Below are 911 nucleotides of genomic sequence, written 5' to 3'. Positions count from 1 at the left end.
GTGTGTGTGTGTGTGTGTGTGTGTGTGTGTGTGTGTGTGTGTGTGTGTGTGTGTGTGTGTGTGTGTGTGTGTGTGTGTGATGGCGACTCCCTCTGTGCCAGGGTTACATCTGTGGATGAGGGAGTGTGTGGGGGAAGAAGGGAGGGTTGAAAGAGATAAGCGAGAGAGGGGAGGTAGAGGAAAGGAAGGGAGAAAGAAGAAGACCCAGAGAGAAGACAGAGAGAGAGAGAGAGAGAGAAGACAGAGAGCGAGAAGACCCAGAGAGAGAGAAAAGACACATAGAGACAAAAGACAGAGAGAGAAGACACAGAGAGAGAGAGAAGACAGAGAGAGAGTGAGAGAGAAGACACAGGGAGAGAAAGAGAAGACACAGAGAGAAAAGACACAGAGAAAGAGAAGATACAGAGAGAGAGAGAAGACAGAGAGTGAGAGAGAAGACACAGAGAGCGAGAGAACAGAATAGGAGGAATGCAGATTGTTTCCATGTGTGTCTGTGGGAGGGATAGCTGAGTGGTCTGCAGGCAGGTGCGGTTAGACCCTAATGAGAAAAGTAGTGTAGGTAATGGAGGACAACCCAACACACTGCAGCCCAGTGGCACAACACAGACAGCCAGGGAGACACCACAAGTAGACTGTACTCTGAGGAAGGAGTCTGATACGCCAAAACCTCAGCCATCTACAGTATACATGTACACCCCTGAAGTTAATGTTGATGATGTGCAGATTTCTGTGTGTCCTCCGGGTAAGACCACAAGTTTACTGTCGCAAAGACTGCAAACCAATACTGAAAACTAGTCATTTAAAACATGTCTGATTGTTGTGTTTTGTCGTGTTTACAATTGTTTGGCAGAAAATGTGAGAGAGTGAGTGGAAGCGGAGAGAGGTGGTAGCTACCTGAGACTGCTGGGGAT

The sequence above is a fragment of the Oncorhynchus keta genome, unplaced genomic scaffold, assembly GCF_023373465.1.
Source record: "Oncorhynchus keta strain PuntledgeMale-10-30-2019 unplaced genomic scaffold, Oket_V2 Un_contig_26212_pilon_pilon, whole genome shotgun sequence".
Taxonomy (NCBI): Eukaryota; Metazoa; Chordata; class Actinopteri; order Salmoniformes; family Salmonidae; genus Oncorhynchus; species Oncorhynchus keta.
This window is presented reverse-complemented; position numbering follows the sequence as displayed.